The sequence below is a fragment of the Pogona vitticeps genome, chromosome 5 (assembly GCF_051106095.1).
Source record: "Pogona vitticeps strain Pit_001003342236 chromosome 5, PviZW2.1, whole genome shotgun sequence".
NCBI classification, from domain to species: domain Eukaryota; kingdom Metazoa; phylum Chordata; class Lepidosauria; order Squamata; family Agamidae; genus Pogona; species Pogona vitticeps.
The window spans coordinates 141175411-141195243 of record NC_135787.1 but is presented as its reverse complement, the minus strand read 5'-3'; the positions used below and the strand labels follow the sequence as shown (position 1 = coordinate 141195243).

At 44.5% G+C, this 19833-nt stretch overlaps 1 protein-coding gene across 2 annotated transcripts in view; it reads right to left on the bottom strand.

The window, feature by feature from the left end:
- The window catches only part of SLC16A7 (solute carrier family 16 member 7), a 126852-nt gene extending 114632 nt beyond the window's left edge, over positions 1 to 12220 (bottom strand). The window contains exon 1 of one of the 2 annotated variants that reach the window (XM_020795529.3): positions 12053 to 12220. The gene's annotated coding sequence lies outside the window, so the exon portion shown is untranslated. Of the gene's footprint in view, positions 1 to 3079; positions 3190 to 12052 lie in introns of those variants that run through there. The other variant, XM_078376886.1, reaches the window with a different exon arrangement.
- Between the last annotated feature and the right edge of the window lie 7613 nt (positions 12221 to 19833).

Genomic DNA, 19833 nt, shown 5'->3' with positions numbered 1-19833 from the left:
ATTACAGTAGGTAGCAAAGAACAATTTCTTAGATATGCCCAAGTGCACTGAATTTTACACTAAATGAAGTTCAGATACATTCAAGCCCTGCAACTCCATTCCCAAAGAGCAGTATCCAGCACGGGTGACCCTTCTTGTAAGGCAGTAATAAGAAAAGGTCAGAAACACATATTCGGCTAGTACCTAAGGCAGCTTTTTTTTACTAGATAAATAAGAAAGAGTTTGCACAGAAAGAAAGTCCTTATTAAGAATGATTTTTGTCTAAGCTGCAGAAACAATTGGTTGGATGTATTGACCTGAAAGGTTAACAGATAAGTCAGCGATAGCAACACAAAGGATTCAATTCACCCCATTTTTGTTGTTATTTTGTTTTGGTGGAAAGGAGAAAAGAAAACCTAATATTTTCAACACGTTCTTTACCAGCATTAATGTTTTTCAAGAAAGAAGACTTACATGGTTATGAGTACTATCAAAGATCTTAATCAGATCTTAGAGATGAAAATATAATGTTCTAGCTTTAAGCCAAGTTCATGGGCTAAATGGGCAGGAATCATCCAACAATTTCAGAATAATACATCTGCCTTCCTTTAGGCATATCTATTGGTCTACTGGAGAAGTCTATATTATAACCTACATTAGACCAGAGGTGGTCAACTAGTGGTTTTTCACAAGTTCTTGTACTACAATGCAGATCATGGGTAGGACATCTGGCAAGTAACCCGTTCCTGCCTTTGACTTTTTGCAGAGCTGGATGCAGATTTTACCATTCTCTAACACAATTATTTGTTGCTGTTGTATGCCGTCAAGCTGGAACTGACTTGTATCAGCCCTATTAGGTTTTCAAGGTAAGTCAGATACTTAAGGAGTGGTTTTATCAGTTCCATTCCCCCAGACAGTTTCCATAGCTGAGTGGAGATTCAAACATAGTCTCCGGAGAGCTAATCTGTCACTCTATCCACTACACCACACTGGGTATACAACACAATCAATAATTTGTACAATCAAAATTTGTACAATTTAACCATAATTACTGAAATGTAAAAAAATTGATGTCTATTTCCTTCGGGCTTTCAAATAAATGTTCTAAAAATGACTACACGGAAGTATGCCTTATTCTCGCCTGCAAGCCTTTATGTAACAAAAAGAGACAATTAGTAGTGATGAATATGTTGAAAACTGTATCTTTTTCTTTTCTTTAAGATCTATAAACAGATATCCTGGAACACCATGTGTGCTGCTCACATGAGGCATTTGAAGCTTTCATTGTTGACTATGTGCTTGCAATTGATATTAAAGGCGCTTCTAACCAGTCACTGAATAGTTACTGAACAGACACTAGAAATAAATTTGGGATCTATGCTAACAGAAGAATAGAGATTTTTATCTTCATATACTGAAGCTTCATTCTGCATGGTTGTATCCATCCATTTCCCGCTGCTCTTTATCAGGACATGACAGGAGACCCATTTTCACCAACAAAACTGTTAAGAAGAGAACAGTACTTCTAGGGCAGAGATACTTTTCTGCAAAGAAAGAAAAAATGGCCACATACACTGACTGTCCCTGAAGAGGATAGAAACAAAACTTCCCTCTAATGCTTTTATCCCATGGCTGCAATCCTATGTATACTTACCTAGGAATATGTCACATGAATTCAATTGGACATACCCCCCTACCAGTGTGTACAAGCTGAAGATTTCCATACAATGCAGTACCATCCTTTCATGCTGCCATTAAGTCAGCACATCTTGGACATGTAATTCCAGATCCTAGGGTTTCCCTGTTCACAACATTTCTGTGCATTCGTTTTCTTTTCCATGCAAAGTCTTCTCTTAGTAGCTGATGATCAGGATTAGGGCTGTGCATAGGTTTCCCACTGTTATTTAGAGGTGAATTTTGGACTTTAGAATGCATGCTTGTTCAGTTTGGAATGATCTGTGCTCTATCTGAATCTAACTGTGTGCTGAATCCAGATCCATTTTAACCCTCCAATTAACTTACATATGCTATAAGCTTTTCTGTTTGTTTTTCTACTGATGCACTGGTGTACATAAAATGTGTGAACATGTTTCTCTTGGTCCCACCACCCTCACAGGTGTGCTTGGTGGAGACATGGGAGAAGGCCTTCTCTGGTGCTGTTCCCAGACTCTGGGATTCCCTCCCATGGGACACCAGGATGGCCCCATCTTTGGTGTCCTTCCACAAGCAGGCAAAGATCTTTCTCTTCAGGCAGGTTTTTCATTAATGGCTGATGGTCTGAGAGGGTTTTTTAATGAATTATTGTATTCTGTTTAAATAAGTACAGTATTAGTATTTATTTTATTTGGTTTTTTAATGCAATACTTATTTAATTATTTTTAAATATTTGTGTACTTACTTTTAAATGTTGCTTTTAAATGTTATCTTTTAATGATGTAAGCCATCTTGGGTCTTTTTTAAGGAGAGAGGCAGGATAAAAATATTTTAAAATAAATAAATAAATAAATATGAGCTCCTAAAGACAGCAGTGAACCTGCTAACTTTATTACAGCTAGCTTTAGTGGTATGTGCATTGGATACCTTTAAAGATTCCTCTTTTTTCCCAGAAGGAAACAGAAAAAGACAAAGGCTGAAATATTTGTGCCCTATCCAGATTGATTTTTGCTGAGGACATGAAATGTTCTGTAAATCTGCTTTGCTTTGCTCCAAAAACAAATCTGCCCATTCCACTTTGATATGGATCTCACACAAATTTCTCTGAAGTAGGCCAATTCAATAATTCAGAATTTCTCAAAATATGGTGCACAGCCTTTATCAGATTTTTAGAACCACTCCAACAGAGCATTAAATCAGGTTTATAATATGAGAAATAATAAGAAGCTTTCCTCAGTCCCACCCTACCACTGCACTGTGGTTGCCGTTCAAAACCCAACAAGAAGCACAAATTCAGATCCAACACACAAATGTTTGTCCAAACCATTTCAAGGCAGCATGCAACCCTAGCACCACCATAACAGATTGTACAAACCACAGCAACCACAGCATATTCTGTGGCTCCTCTACAAGATCGCTCCATGTTCCACATAATGGAGAAACTCACCGCAAAAGGCTAGGTGAAGCTCTCCTCACTTCTCAAGATCCTGAGCTGTCTACAGCCTTGTCTCATGTACTGACATCTTCTGAACTCCAGCAGTGGATGGAGTTGTTTATTTCCACCACTCAGGCCACACAGCCCTTTCATAAACCCCACCCCTGCTCGTGATACATTTGCTGACAATCGCATTGGAAGCATACTGGGCCTGATGTGTGTATACTTATTCCATGTCCCTTTGGTGAAGGCATCATTACAACCACCATCATCATATTACAGTATATCCATTTCTGCCTCCCATAAGAAAGTCAACGTGATGTGCATGCTGTGTTCTCTCCCATTTTACGATCACAACAATCCTATGAGAAAGGAAGCAGCTGAGATTTGGTAACTGACATAAAATCGCCCAGAGAGATCCATAGTCGTGTGAGGATTTTAAACTGGGCTTCCTCAGGCCTCAGTTAACACCCTAATGATTATATCACACAGCTAATTGTACCCATGTCTAGGAAGGCCAAGCTACTCTTGAATCATGCCCTGAAAACCCCTTCCTTCTCTCCTGTCATTAGTCAGGCCTGAAATGAAACACACACACCCTTTTAGGCTTTTATCTGCAGCCTAATGAAACCTTGACTAAGCCACAGCACTACCTGTTTCTCAATTTAAGCAAATCTGAATGCACCCAAAGATTCAGAAGAAAGTTCATATTTCATGCCTAGAGCATTCACACCCACACAATCTGGAAACTTCTCATGAGTTCTCTATTCATTGCAAAATGCTTTTCGTCTCTTTTTATTTTATTGAAATGAAACATGTTTATGTATTCAGTAAAAAAAATGATTTCAGGAAGGGCAGCTGAGTAACATGAACAAGGTGAGTGAGAAAATGGAACACACCTGTACAGCAAAACAAAACATATGCCACACCATAACCGAGGGAAGAACATGTGTACTGGTAGTGTAGAACACAAATCCTTCTGGATTAGGGGCAGGGGCTGGCCCTTTTCTTCTGCTCCAGACCCTCTATTAGGTCCAATGGCCTTGAATAGAGATACACCAAAAGCAGTCAAAACAGGGCCCTGGGGGCCTCTGCATAATACATAAAAGTGAAATTGTTGTCTACTTCATATTTCAAATGCTTCATAATTGTTGAGGTAAAGCCCACAGTGGCTCAGAGCTTATGCTTGGCTTTGCTTCATCTATTACAAGACCCCTGGCGTGCTGAGAGAGCCCAAGCAATACGCTAGTCCTATCGGTGTGTACCTACCATGAGTCGCTAAATCTGTTCCAGATGACACCATTCACCCTGGAGGTTTGCCAGAAAGCAATGATTCATTCCCCACTCTGCCAAAACTTTCTGGAGTGGAACTTAACTGGTTTATCTGTAAATACACACATGGCCCTTGTCTTGGTTTTTCAGCTAAAGATTTAGTAGCTTACTGTTAGAGTGCCTGCCCCCAATGAATTCAGGTTTTTGCATAGTAGACTTCTTCTGTCCTAAACACTCTAGGGCTATGAGAGACAGCTATATTAATGTAACCATATTTGGCATTTAATATTTAGCCTTTGAGTTGACAGAAGCATGCCTAAGGAGCAGATAGGGCACCACACTGTATTTCCCACAAGATATATATTAAAAAATCACACACAAATCTCACAACCAGAACTGGAGACAAGCAGAAAGAGAAAAAAAGAGGACAAAAGAGAATAGAAAGAGACAGCAGGCAGAGAGACAAGGGAAGAGGTTAGAAAACTAGCCTCCAATATCTACACATACACAGGCGTAACTCTCCACATAAATGCTGTTTGCGTATTTGCTGAGCCCTGAGTAAACTTCTAAAGATTTTATGACTTCTGGGAATGTCTGTACTCCAAAAAGCTTATCAGCCAGGGTCAGAAGTAACAAAGGAAACAAAAAAAGAAAAACGCAACAGCGTGAAAATGAATTCATCCAAAGCCCTTTTCAGGTGAGACAAACAGAGAAACAGGGCCATAGAGAGCCTGAGAAAGAGAGTCATCCACACTATCAACACCCCACATACTGTATTCTCATAGTTCTCTCTCCCTCAGTCTCCAGTGATAAAAGATAAAAACAGAGTTGCCAATCATGATGAAAAGTTGATAAAACAGGGTCCCCTCTCATGAGCAAAGTTCAACCTAACATTCAAGTAGGTGTGAATAGAATGCCCCTTCAGACCTCTCTGATCAGTGCAAGATGTCATGACTTGCTGAGAGGGCAGGCCCAGCATGCATGGCCCCAACACCTCTTCTCCATGTTGGCTGGAGAATCTAATCTGGTAGTTCAAAATGTAACATTATCAAGTTCTGTCTATCCCTCTACCATTTATAGCCCTCCAGTATTCAGAGTGTAAGTAAGGCTAATGTTCTGAAAAGTTTGAAGGTGATGTGCAAGACTTCAAAAAGACTTGCAAATAACATTATTAGTTGATAGACATAGTGACTAGCTTGCCTTCCCACACATACATCCCTCCATATCATTTTCACAAAAATTGGTACGACTGTACACAAAGCATGTAACAGTCCTTTATCGCTATCATGTAACAGGGTTCCTTGTGACTTGAGTTTGGAAAAGGTATGTTTTTGGACAGCTCAGTGGTTTGGACATCTGTTGTGCAGCCCAAGTTTGGGAGTTCAATTCCCCACTGTGCCTCCCTGACAGGGGCTGGACTTGGTGATCCATTGATTCCTTTCCAGCTCTGCAGTTTCATGATGCTGGTGGTGAAATCTCTCAACCAACCTGTCCACTAGCCAAAGCTAGTGATAGTTTGGCGATTCTAGAAACAGTACTTTTTCCAAAATTTGCTTATAGTCGGCAAAATTTGCTCTCTTTGAAGCTGCATGAGAGACTAACATCACACATGATTTGGTATCAATTATGCCAACCGTTTCATATTTTGCAACACACTTTTTGCTTCCATAACGCAAACTCACAGTCATATGAACATAATCAAAACTAGTAAAACCAACAAGTGCCACCCACGCTTCTTCCTTTTATTTTTTGTTTATCCCTTGGGCAATTTTCCATATTTGTCAACCCTGCTAAAGCTCAGTTTCCTGTGTGCTTACTAGAAGTAAAACCTGTGTTTATACACCATTGGTCTATAAGCCCAAGTGCACCAGTAAAAGATTATTGATGGGTGCAACCTTTGGTCGCTAACTATAAATACTGTGCTCAAGATGACAATGTAGGGCAAGATTCAAATGTTGAAGAATTCATTGTTTCTTCAGGACTAGAGATGGTCATGAACCACCAGTTCAGCAGTTTGTGCTGGTTCATTTATCACCTGAACAGGTGTTTGGTGCTTCAAATCCCCACCTCCACTAGTGGGCATCCACTCAGAGGCACCTGAGGCAGTAGGGCAGGGAAGCCAGCCCATTGCTTCTAAGTGGGTGCCCACCACAGGAGGTGGGGCTTTGAAGCACTGAACACCTGTCCAGGTGATAAATGAACCAGCACCAACCACTGAACCAGCAGTTCGTGCCCATCTCTATTTAGGATTATTCCAAATTACGTGAAATCAATGTAAAATTAGAGGACATGTGTCATAACAACAATGGCACAAGACTGGGACAAAGGCAAAGGTAATGGACAAATCAGGTTGATAGCAGTTCAACTACGTAATGGGGTAAATTAACCTCATATTTATAGATAAACCTTAGTAATCTTTATGCATACATTCCTCTATGGCAGGGGTCCCCAACCTCCAGTCTGCGAGCCAGCAACAGGCTGCGGGAACACGAGCCGGGCTGCGGGGAACAGGAGTGGCAAGCAGGAGGGTATTCTTTTTTGTCCCTTCCACTGCTCCACGGCAAATATCCAGCTTCTCGCCCAGGCACTCATTCCAAAAAAGAGCGGGACTGAGCAGAGAAGACTCTACTCACTGAAACAAATAAATGAGGCAATCAGGAAATGACTTAACATAAGCACTCCGTCCCCCTCAAAAACTGTGACTGATCCCTTAGTGGTGGGGCTGAAGAACACTCCTCCATTCTGTAGGTGGGACCTTTCGGGAAGTTCTTTCATGCCCATAAGGAGGAACGCAAGCAATGGTGCCACCCCCAAACCCACCACCTGCAAGAGAGGGATTGCCTGGCTTTTTCCTATTCCCAAGGGGGCTCGTGAGCTTCCAGGCTTTTCCTGCACATGCACACTGAGTGGAAAAGAAGAGGACGGTGGCCAGGTGCTTGTGGAGAATGTGGAGCTCCATTGGTACCATCTTTTCTCATTCTTCCAAGGATGCCCCACACACCACATATTTGTGTCAAAAAGTCTCTAAATGAGCAAAACTTCTCACAATTTTATTCACAAGGAGAAAACTTCTGAACAATTTTGTTTCCACCCATGAACATGAAAAAAGTGATGATTTGCATGCCTGGTTTATACACCTTTGAGATTATTTGTGGATGAAGCATAATTTATATTGAGGTGTGCAACAGTCCTCCCCTCCCAAATTATTTTTAACACAGTAATAACCAAGAAAAATCAAAGCCCCACCTCAAAGAACTGGGTCATACGTTAATGAACATCAAAAAGAATGAGTGAGAAAGCTTGAACAAGGAGTGATTACCAGCCCACATGACCATATGATTGGCTGTTATGTGTCACAAGTGACCCAGTGCTGCCATCATGATTGCTTTGGGAAAGACCAGAGGCCTCAATCTTTTCCTAGCTAGTTATATGCACTCATGTCCTTGACCTGGTTCATTCCTGAATAAAGGCGTACTGATAGGTGCCCAAACCACCTAGTATTCTTTTGGTGGCATTCTGCCTCACTCTTTGTCTGAGTGGTGATAGCACTTGTGTGCTCCTAATTCCTTGTGAAAACCCCCATGGGGAAAACATGAATTGCCATGACTTTGAGTTGGTGGTGGCTTCACAATTATCAACTTTGGGGACATGCTACAAAGAATATTTTGTTTATGCCCACAGGCACCCTTCTATGGTCAAAGGCCAGTAGGCAATGGGATCTGCATCACCAACAAGAAGGGAGGAAAGGCAGAGGTGCAGGGGAAGAAAAAACAGACCCCAAACACTATTTCTGACATAGCTAATCAAAGCCTACGCAAGGAGAATGCCGATATTCCTTGCACAGCCTCACACAGACACTCAATCCTAGCAGTAAACTGTTCAGTAAATTACCCAAACTAGATAAAAAAGAAAACAAGAAAAATCTATTTGTTGCTCTCTGATTATGTGGGGACCAAAAGCTACTTTGGCCATGGATGAAAGTGCATTTAATTTCTGGTTCTACTGTTGCAAATCTAGATCTAAAACATTTGTTTTCTTCTAAAACAAATGATAGCCACTGCAATACTCTTAGAGATACGAGCTTCCTATTTTGTTGATGTAAAGAGACCTCCATGAGTTTGGGTACCTGACTATGGAACCAAAGTTTGAGATTTCCATGTCTTTACTCTTCCCACCATGTGAAGAGACAGCTGTGTAGCTTTGGGCAAGATGCAGAATCCCAGAGCACCTCCCAGAAAAAGGGAATGGTAAACTCTTCTGTGTACTTTGTGCCCTGAAAATTTGGGAAAGGATCACAACTTGTCAACTTGATGGCACACAAGTATTATTAAAATTAGAGAAATTTTCTTTTAAATTAAAATTTTCTTTTCTTTGTTGTTCGTATGGCTTTGCCAAGGTAACTGGCAGATTTGGGGGATGGGGGCTGACCTTTTTTTTTTTTTTTTTGCAGAGGAATGACAGACTGAAATTGATACATTTTTCACCTCAGCCTCATGTGGCCTCTAAACTCCATTTTGCTTTGTGAGTCATGGGCATTACATCTTATCCAATTTATGAACTCTTGGCCTTTATTCCAAATTTTATACCATCTGTTTGAGGAAGAGGTCAAGAGAACTTGAAAATTCATCTTACTTGTAACTTCTTAGTGACTCAGTTGGGTATTGCTCCGCTCTAGTCTTTGTATTCATTATATATACCATATTATTTGGTCCGTCTATCTTGTATGGTTTACTCTTGACTAGCTAAGGCTCTCTGGGCCCATAGCAAGAGCTTTTTCACTCTTGTTACACTGGACTCTTGAACAGGAGATACTAAACTTCAAACTTTCCAGATGCAGAGATGCCTTTGAGCTCTTCCCTGGGTGGATTACCAGATTATCTAGACTAGTTCTCTCATCAATGCCACATATTGCAGACCATGACAGTATTTGGCATTAACCTGTTTCAATTGTAACATGAGACATCTGACTTACACTTTGCAATGGGAGATTCCTATCCTGAATACCTTTTCTACAGCACTTGTGATCTAGAGAGTGCTTACACTTTCTTATCAGAAGTTATTATAAAAGCGATGTTTGAAGAAACAACCTGTCTATACAAGTTTGGGGAAAGAAGGTAAAATAGAAACAGAACTGGCTATACTTGTTTGGTCACTCCTTAGGCATTTTTTTTAAAAAAATCTATATTGTAGGTGAGATAAGGTTTGTTTTTCACCAATTTCTACATAATGAGGATTTCCACACGTTTCCACCATCCAGATGTTTGGCTACAACTCCTATAATCTGCACCAAATTGACTTTCTGGCTGAGGATGATGGGTACTGGGGGTGCACATTTGAGAAGGCTGGCTGTAATCTTGCTGAGGGGAGAGGAGTTTGGAAGGAGCCTTATCCAAAAAGGTGAGGACTGTGAACACACTCAGGCACCCCCTGGGCAAGGACAGGACCTATGGGCTGATTCTGCCACTCCAGATTGCTTCTGACATGAACTAAGATCTTGCCCGAGGCTCCTTGCTTTCAGTGTCAAGCCTCCCTTCATGCCTCTGATAAAACCCACTTCAAGCCCGCACATGCCCACTCAGGAGACAGGGGCTCAATGAGATTTACTGTCACTTAAGTACAGGAAGGATGGCAATCATAAATCTTATGCTCTAGCACCACGCCTGCCATAACGAATCGTCCCTCTTTAAGGTGCCACCGGCCTTGCTGCTGTTCTTGTTTCTTGGAGTGACACCTGCTCAGAACATTGCCACAGAGCAGCCCCTTCCTTCCAGCAATTCCCCTTGTACTCCTTTGGACAGCTCCAGAGCGCTCTTGGCAAGTGGCCTTGACTTAACTGTCACCACCGCCCGGGGGCCAATTTCCTTGTGGATGAGCAAGCGGTGCTATTTACCGGCGGGTAACCCGGAGTGCCCTTGTCACTCTTTGGCGGCTTGCCCCGACCCCAAGCAGCCAAGCCGCCCTCCACGTGGCCTCCAAGTTGCTGCCAACACACCGGCGAGATCCAACCGGCTGCAGCAAGCCGGCCGAGCCCTCTCCTTTCTTTTCCTCCTCAGGCAGATCAAGTTTCCTCGCCTTTCCTCCTCGCCGGCCATCCTTCGGAGCCTTTCATTCTGCCGCCGCCTCCGCGCGCAGCCCATTGGCCGCGGCCGAGGTGGGGCCTTGGAAACGGGACGCCTGAATCCCCAGGCAAAGTCAACGTCACCGGCGCTGGGCGGCCCTTTTGGATGGGAGCATCACCGAGCGCCAGCATCCCGACCCCTTGCTCTCCTTCGGGGATTTGAAGGAGAATTGAAGGGAAGGAAGCAGCCCAGCCTGTCTGCCGGCCCCTCCAGACAAACGCGTACAGCCTGACCTCGGGCTTCACTTCCCCCTCCTGCCCCCCCTCCAAGGCACACTTTCGCTGGGGCGAGGGAGACGAGCAGACAGCAACGCGCGATGCCGCCGCTGCCTCCTCCTTCTGACTGCGGCACGAAGGAGCGCGGCGGCCCGAAGGGCGCAGGAGGAACTCATTGGCTCCGAGGCGACGACGTAGCCGACGCGCCGCGCTCTCCCCATACAGACACACACCCATCCCCGCGCTGCTGCTGCTGCTGCTTCCTCGCCCTAGGGCCCAGCCTCGTTAAGAGTGGCCCAACACACCACAACCCCGTTCAGAACACCCGCTTTTCAAAATGGCTCCTCCGGGTGTGGGTAGAGGGGAAGACGTAGCCCCAGCAACGGCGCTACAAACAAGAGGGCCTGTCCTGGAAAAGCGGAAGAGCCGGGTGGCTATTCGGTTTCCTCGAGGATAAGGAGGGCTCGAACGGCGGGGATGGGTAGCGGTCGGAAACCAGGCGCCAGTTGGAAGGCGGGAGCCATTGTGTGGGATGAGAATTTCGAGTTGCGCTCCACGCCTCAGGGGTTCTGAAGGGGGTTTCCTGTGGGATGTGGGGGAGAGCCTGGGCTTCGCCATTTCTGTCATGTTACACACGTGTGTCTTAATGGGACTGCCCTTCCGCACGAGACACGAGGACGCGCCTCTAGGTCATGGCTCCGACAACGGAGGGGGGAAAAAGGGCAACGGCTGGGCGTGCGCCGCCAGAGATGCCTGGCCGAGTCATGCCCGGGCTCGCCGTCCTTCAAAGGCATGGGAAAACGGGGCATGTTTCATCGTTGCTGTGTTTGTGCATTATAATAATATCGTGACGGCGTCAGCTGTTTGGTATTGTTGTGGGTGTGTGTCGGAGGGGTTAGTTGGGAGCCCCTCGCTTCCCTCTCTCACACATAAAAGCCCAGACGGAGAGCCACCAAACCACCCACCCCCTTCTCTTGTGTGCGAAGCCACCACATGGGGAACCAAGTCGTTGGGTCCCTCATCCAAACCCGGGCGCTCCAACCAGAGGGGGCCAGGGACAGGACGCTCTTCTCGGCGTTACGTGCCCGGGGCGTGGAGGGCTGAGGCGCCTCGCTACATCATTCCTACACAGAGCACCAGGCACTCCAAAGGCGGCGGCGGGCGGTGGGAGAAGCAGCAGGTAACATGAAACACGAAGCAGCAGACAATGGGCAAGGCGAGCAGCAGCAGCGAGACCGAACGAGTCGGGAGGCTTCCCTGCTCGCCTTCCGAGCACCCCGGTTCTCGCCTCAAACCCGGACGCCCTTCCCTGGATGCGCCAATTGAAGAAAATAAAAATGAAAAAAAAAAAGACACTGCATGGGTCCGTTTTACGTTACCTGGCTTGGTCTCTTTTTCTCTCTACCTTACGGTTGCATGGGCTGCTTCTCTTGCCCCGCCGCCGCCGGTTTCTGCTCCTGTCACTGGGTGAATGGGATTATTTATTTATTTCCCATGACGTGGCCTGCAGCAGGCGCGGGGGGGGGAGAGAAAGGCGGAGGAGAAGGCGGCGGCGGCGCCTGCACGAGGACGCCGGCCTTTTTGGCGCGGCCGCCTGAGGCAAAATGATTCTGGCGGAGGCGCCCTATTCTGGCCCGCTGGTGCTGCTCGCGCGGATTGGTGTCAAGGGCATCCGGGAGTTCGAGCGGCATCTCCAGCCGCCTCCGCGCAGTCGGGCGGAAGCTGCTGTGGCGCGTTTCTGCGGGGACTTGGGAGGGGGGGGACGATGGGGAGGCGCCTGCCGGCAAGCTACGTCTCCGAGCCCGGCTGCCTTTGCCTCCGAGGCGAAAGAAGGGGACAAACGCGGAGGAGCCTGGCAAGGACACGGAGGAGGAAGTGGAAAAACAGAACCTTCGCAAAACAGTCGCCGCCAGCCTGATCTGGGCTACGCTTAGTTAAACGCCCATTCTCAGAAGCTGTGATAAACGTTGCTGCTGCGTTTATTTCGGTGGAAAAGCAGGTGATCAGCAGATGCTGCTCATCTCAATCTCAATCTCTTCTCAGCGGTGTAGCATGATTGAGCTGGTCCTGGAAATACCAGCTATTGTACGCTCTCGTTCACAGTGTGTGTGGGGAGACTGGGGCGGGTGAGGCCCAAGACGTGTTGCCCCCTGAGGCAAAGGACAAGATGGCACCTCTGCACAAGCTGAGTGCACTGGCAGTTGAATCTTGCCTGCATACTAGTGGGCAGATTGCTACCTCATGCCTGCAGCAGGTTAAAATTATGCAGCGTGGGACAGATCATGTGGCAGAGGGGACCACCTGAGAAGAACCCAAAAAGTCCCTTAGCATCTTCCTCCTGAGACAATAGTCTCTGTTCCTAAATGTGGTATGGGTGTTGATAGGAATCAGTCCCCATGTGCCTACACACTGTCAAGAGAGAAATAATGAGAAGGCAGGTGGGCAGGATCACTTGAGCTGCCATATGGGCTGTGACACCCTGTGGAACAGAAGTGACATCCCTCCCCAACAAAAAAGATGTGCAAGCGAGCTTTCCAGAGAGAGAATATAGATGTCTGATGATAGGAAGGATGAGGGATGTGGCGGCACCTACCACTGCTTCCTCTGTCTCACCCTTGCCTCTTGCTGGTAGAGAAAAGAAGACGAAGTTCTCTGGACTGAATTTCTACCAGGTAACTATCCTGAGTTGGAAATCATGGTAGAGAGCAAGGAAATGAATGAGGTGACTGCCTTTTTCATGGCTATGCTCAGTTATCTTCACCGAAGTGGCCAAGGAAAAGGAGCAAGAGAACAGACCACTTTCTACCTTTCCTTGGTTGCACATCCAGAGGAGTAGAGTGTAGAGGGAGCAGCATAATACCATTCCAGGAGTTTCCTAACTGAAGTAGAGGCATCTCTTCTGTGCTCCATTTCAACCTGTGCTCCATACATCATGAAGCTGGGTGACCTTGAGCAGGTCACATTCTTTCAATGTGAGTTCTTGCAAGCATAAGGGGGGGGGAGAGAAAAGACAGATACAATGCCTTCCTCCTTGGAGGAAAGGCATGATATAAATCTAATGAATAAACAAACATAATTCTCCACCACTAAAATGTCCTCATTCCCATCTCAATTAAAAATAGGGTTTATTCTGTTTTTGTGTGTCACTGCCGTTCACACATTCACTCAATTAGTGGAAAGAAACATGAAGTTCATCGGCATTTACCCCCCACCCCACCCACCTTTCCTTAATATTTTAAAACCTAGGTTGGTAGGATGTACATTCAGTTTAAAATATGCTCTTCTCTGTCATAAAAACACTTCTCAGTATAAGAAGAAACTCAGGATGCAGGCCTATGCACACTATCCTAGTAGTAAGCTACATTAGACGGTGTGATTTGCGTCTGACTGAACCTGTATAATTGTGCAAAAAAAGACATCTTTAGTGGGTTTAATTATGATTTAAAATAATACTGTACGGGTTTTCTTTCTCTAAGCATGTTCAGGATACCTGCAGACTAGTTATTATATTTATCAGAGGTAATCTATACCTCTGATGTAACACTGAGAAGTTGACTGCCCTATGGATTTATTTTTAAATGGCCTGGACTAGTAGACAAGGGACTTTCAGTGCTGGGTCTGACAGCTCAAAGCTTCACAAGGATTTTATACCAGCTAGGCTATATGACAGAATACTCAGTATAGTATAGTGAATGCAGTGATGGGAGACATGGGTTCAAATCCCTGCTTGACTATGGAAAGTCACTGGTGGGATGGCACTGGTAAATCCAATCCTTGAATATCTCATTTGCCTTGAAAACTATATTATGGTTTTTATAGGTGGCATCCATGTTGACAGCATAAAACACACAAAGTCCATATGGCAGTTCAGGATCGTAGAACATCTCACAAATACCCTAGCCTGAAAGAACTGGACAGATATTGTTCTTTAGTTGTTAAGTCATGTCTGACTCTTCGTGACTCCATGGACCAGAGCATGCCAGGCACTCCTGTCTTCCACTGCCTCCCGGAGTTTGGTCAAATTCATGTTGGTAGCTTCGATGACACTGTCCAACCAGCTCATTCTCTTTCTTCCCCTTCTCCTCTTGCCCTCACTCTTTCCCAACATCAGGGTCTTGTCCAGGGAGTCTTCTCTTCTCATGACATGGCCAAAGTATTCGAGCTTCAGCTTTAGGATCTGTCCTTCCAGCGAGCACTCAGGCTTGATTTCCTTTAGAATGGATAGGTTTGATCTCCTTGCAGTCCAGGGGACTCTCAAGAGTCTCCTCCAACACCACAGTTCAAGAGCATCAATTCTTCGGCGGTCAGCCTTCTTTATGGTCCAGCTCTCACTTCCATACATCGCTACTGGAAAAATCATGGCTTTGAATATGTGGACCTTTGTCAGCAAGGTGATGCCTCTGCTTTTGAAGATGCTGTCTAAGTTTGTCATCGCTTTCCTCCAAAGAAGCAGGCATCTTTTAATTTTGTGGTTGCTGCCCCCATCTGCAGTGATCATGGAACCCAAGAAAGTAAAATCTGTCATTGCCTCCATATCTTCCCCTTCTATTTGCCAGGAGGTGATGGGACCAGTGGCCATAATCTTAGTTTGTTTGATATTGAGCTTCAGACCATTTTTTGCACTTTTCATCCTCTTTAAGAGGTTCTTTAATTCCTCCTCACTTTTTGCCGTCAGAGTGGTATCCTCTGCATATTGGAGGTTGCTGATATTTCTTCCGACAGTCTTAATTCCAGCTTGGTATTCCTCCAGTCCAGCCTTCCGCATGATGTATTCTGCATATAAGTTAAATAAGCCGGGGGACAATATACAGCCTTGTCGTACTCCTTTCCCAATTTTGAACCAATCAGTTGTTCCATATCCAGTTCTAACTGTTGCTTCCTGTCCCACATATAGGTTTCTCAGGAGACAGATAAGGTGGTCAGGCACTCCCATTTCTTTAAGGACTTGCCATAGTTTGCTGTGGTCCACACAGTCAAAGGCTTTTGCGTAGTCAATGAAGCAGAAGTAGATGGAAAAGAGTGTTGTTGGAAAAGAGTGTTTGTGATGACCAGCTTGTTCTCTTCACAAAACTCTATTAGCCTTAACCCTGCTTCATTTTAAACTCCAAGGCCAAACTTACCTGTTGTTCCTTTTATCTCTTGACTTCCTACTTTAGCTTTCAAATCCCCCTATAATGAGAAGAACATCTTTCTTTGGTGTCAGTTCTAGAAGGTGTTGTAAGTCTTCATAGGTAAAGGTAAAGGTTCCCCTTGACATTTAGTCCAGTCGTGTCTGACTCTAGGGCGTGGTGCTCATCCCCTTTTCCAAACCATAGAGCCAGCGTTTGTCCAAAGACACTTTCCGTGGTCACGTGGCCAGCACGACTAGACACGGAACGCCATTACCTTCCTACCGAGGTGGTACCTATTTATCTACTCGTATTTTTACATGTTTTCGAACTGCTAGGTTGGCAGGAGCTGGGACAAACGACGGGAGCTCACTCCGTCACATGCATTCGATCTTACGAATGCTGGTCTTCTGACCTTGCAGCACAGAGGCTTCTGCAGTTTAACTCACAGTGCCACCCCGTCCCTTCATAGGTCTTCATGCAACTGGTCAATTTCGGTCTCTTCAGCATTGGTGGTTGGTGCATAAACTTGGATTACTGTGATGTTGAAAGGTCTGCCTTGGATTCATATTGAAATCATTCTATCATTTTTTAGATTGTGTCCCAATACAGCTTTTCCCACTCTTTTGTTGACTATGAGGGCTGCTCCATTTCTTCTATGGGTTTCATGCCCACAATAGTAGATATGATAATTGTCTGAATTGAATTCGCCCATTCCCGTCCATTTTAGTTCACTGATGCCAGAATGTCAATGTTTTTTCTTGCCATTGCCTGTTTGACTCCATCCAGCTTCCCAAGGTTCGTAGATCTTACATTCCAGGTTCCTATGCAATATTTTTCTTTGCAGCATCAGACTTTCCTTTCACCTCCAGGTGCATTCGCAGCTGAGTGTCCTTTTGGCTTTGGCCCAACCATTTCATTAGCTCTGGAGCTACTTGTACTTGCCTCAGTAGCATGTTGGATGCTTTCTGACCTGAGGGGCTCATCTTCCAGCGTCATATCTTTTAGCCTTTTGTTTCTGTCCATGGAGTTTTCTTGGCAAAGATATATGACTGGCTTGCTAGTTCCTGCTCCAGGTGGATCATGTTTAGTCCGAACTCTCCTCTATGACCTGTCCGTCTTGGGTTTCCCTGCACGGCATAGCCCGTAGCTTCTCTGAATTACTCAAGCCCCTTCGCCATGACTGGGCAGCAATCCATGAAGGAGGGGCAGACAGTATATACAATTCTGAATATCTTTATATTTAATTTTTCTACTAGTACTTTTTGTGTTTCCAAGTGAGTGCTGTGACAGTCGCTAAGGGAAAGTGCAACACATTTTACTTTGAGAACCTGTGTATGATGATTGATGATACCAATCTGAATCTTGTTTTAACAAGTCATTCTATGTTTTTGTCCCTTTAAGTGTTATTATTTTGTTAGAATTGTGTAGTGGATAGAGTGAATGACTAGGACTCTGGAGAACAGGGTTCAAATCCCCATTTGGCCATGGAAACTGACTGGGGAAATAGAATTGTTAAAAGCACTCTAATATCTCACTCACCTTGAGAGTTCTATTAGGGTTATTATAAGTGAATTACCATTTGACAATACAGAACACACACATAGAAGTGGTAGTCAGTTTGTGACTTTCCAGATGTTTTTGAACTGTAATTCCCACCAGCCTTAGCTAGCATTCCTAGTTCTGAAGGATGATGGCAGTTTTAGCTCAACCATATCTTGAGAACCATAGGTTGCCTCCCTCATTTGTACTGAAATAACAACAAATATTATACCACCTTGCTGGTACTGGATTTGTTTTTTTTTTTTTTTTCAGAACAGCTAGTTTTGTTCTTGAATGGATTTAATATGCACCCAGGAAAACCAATCATGAGTACGAGACACCAGGAACCTAAATCACTGAGATGCATGTAATACGCTGCATTGATTTTCTTGCGCAGTTCATCACTGTGTACAAGATAGCAAATTGTGCCAATAGCAGTTGATACTCAAAACTGCTGCATGCATATTCAAAGCATGTATGTCTGAAAAGCACTGAAAGAAACCCCCAGTGTACTTGCATTAAATCACTCCCAATTTCAGTTGCTGACCTAGTCTCATGACAATTTCAGCATTTTGGAGATCAAGGAAAAAGCCAGCTCAAGCTGACTTTGAGTTACCCTTAGATGATAATATTAAATGTATGATTGCATTTCTGAATCTTCACATTTATACATATAGCAGCTGTGGGGCCTCTAGTTTGAGGATATGGGATGTGGTTACCTTCCTCCTGCCATTTTTATTATGTAGTGGATAGAGTGACAGGCCACGGTTTGAATTCCCACTCAGCTATGGGTGCTCACTGGAGTGTGTGGAATTGGTAAAACCACTCCTTAAATGTTTCATTTACTTTGAAAGCCCCATTAGGGTCACTGTAACACATAACAACAAACACCTCCACTCACATTTGCATTTAATTTCCCTGCAAACAGCAGCATCTGGTAGGAGGAAGATTTTAATTTTTTTTGGAAAAACAGTGTAGCAGAAAGGATTAAGATCCCTTTATGCCCTGGTCATCAGGACTGGCCCAAGATACTGTGCTGCCTGAAGTAGAGCAAGAAGCAATTCTCCCACCAACCCAAGTACTGATAGCCAGCCATGTTATTTTGGCACATGAAGCAAGAAGTCACACAATAATACTGTATCTCCTCATCTCTGGCAGTGAATATTCAGTGCAATCAAACCTGGAAAACAACAATTTGTTAGCCTTGTCTATCACTCAAAACCTGTTGCCTGAGACAGACACCTCAATCCGCCTAACAGTAGGCCCAGCCTTGGTGATCATTGTCTAGTTCTAGGTCTTAACATTTGGCATTTTAAAAATATCATTAATTCTCACCAGTATATGCTTGGATAATCCTTTGCATCTCCTAAGGCACCTTCAGAAACCATTTTAAACATTATGGCAGGAGCTGAGTCTACATCACCACTGGTCTGCTTAGCATGCGCTTGGAAGTAGGGTTGAAAGTCATTGTCCCCAACCATCTGCATGGAAATGTGAGAGGCTAAATAAATAAATAACTAAATGTTGTGTCACTTTAGAAACTAACTGGCTTACCAAACCATTGCAATTGAAAGAATGATGAATAAAATAAATCATTTCCTCCTAAGCTAATTCTTCAAAGTGGCTGGTTTGTTTTCTAAACAGAGGGAATAACAAATCAGACTGCAGACAAGGAAGCTTAGAACAGAAGTGTTTACAGTTTGGCAAATAAATAAGCAATGCAGATAAAACTGGAGCAGCTGCTGAAGCCAGTGAGCAACCTTTAATTGTAAGCATGCCGTGCCTGTGTAAAATTAATGCAGTAATGATGGGGTGGGGCCCAGTAATGTGGAGGTTTTGATACCGAATTTCAGAAATCTACACACAACCAGAAGCAGACTTAGGTCCCCTCCTCCCATTCATTGGAAGCTGAATTTATACAAATTGACTTTAACCTTTTGAGGTAGGTGTGAAGCAGGAGGCGAGAGGGGTAACCCACTCGCCGGAGTACCATCCCTCCTTCGCACAGAAGAGAAGGATGTGCAGCCCCAGCCTGTCTCATCCCTCAAAAAGACAGAGCAGAGAGAGACAGAGGCAGATGAGATAGAAGGAGGAATACAAAAATTAACCATTGAAGGGGCTCAGGGAAAACCAGCAGGAATGGAATGGAAGAAGAAGGTGTAGATAGAGGCAGGGACAGCAGATATAAAAAGGAGAGAAGAACGGTTGCTGCCAGGTTTGGAGTGAGTTTGGATGGAGAACCCATGGACCAGTGCATGGAAAATATTAAGAGTACCAAAGGAGGAGGTGGATTATAGAAGGAGAAGGGATATTCCCCCCTCAACCGTCTTATTGGGGAGAGGCAGAGGCCAGAGAGTGGAGAAGGAAGCTTAATGAAAAGAAGGAAAAAGTGGAGAAAGAAAGGAGAGAGAGTCTGGAATGGATAGTGAATGAAATGAGGAGGAAGGGGTTCAGGGAGGACCCTGGAAGACTCCCACACCCAAAGGATGTCTTGTGTGGGCTGACAGCTG